Here is a 679-nt window from a genome sequence, read left to right on the forward strand (position 1 = left end):
TATCAGAGGATGTAAATACTGTTGGATTTTTTCATGCCTTTTTCTTGATGTTAATATTGATGTAAATACAAATTTATATTTAAACATTATATTGTTTGAGAGTTTTTTGTTTGTTTCTGAAATCTTGAAAGCAGCACAGCACTGGGTTTTCCCTTCGCTCAGTGAATGCAACGTGACTTTTCTCCTTCATAGGGGTTTCATCAACATGTGAAGAGTAAAATGTCTCCGTCTGCAGCCTCGCTTTCATCTGTGAGCTTATGACGTCCCGAACGCCCCGCCAGCCTTCAAGTGAAACTTTTTCACACCTCCCCGGTCGTCCCGGACCTCCTCTTCCTCCTCCTCCTCCTCCTGCAGGAAAGCCTTAAATGAAGCTCTGAGGGGAAATTTCACTTCACTTAATGTTGTGGATTTTCTCCTTTATTGTTAAACACAAATCAGGCATAAAGAACAATTTGATTTTTCATATAAGAATTGCTTCAAACTTAACGATTTTAGTGTCTAAAATATGATCACAAATCAACAAACTCTACTTTTGTCAGTCTTTGAAGACCTTAATTAGAATCTTTAATTGTTGCTGTAGGGAGGTGTGAATGGGGGTGCAACCAAATCCTGAGCAGAGCCGGTTCTCTTAGAACCATGAGGTCTTATACTGATTTATTTCTCTGAACACATTTTAAAG

The sequence above is a fragment of the Oryzias melastigma genome, linkage group LG7 (assembly GCF_002922805.2).
Source record: "Oryzias melastigma strain HK-1 linkage group LG7, ASM292280v2, whole genome shotgun sequence".
Taxonomy (NCBI): domain Eukaryota; kingdom Metazoa; phylum Chordata; class Actinopteri; order Beloniformes; family Adrianichthyidae; genus Oryzias; species Oryzias melastigma.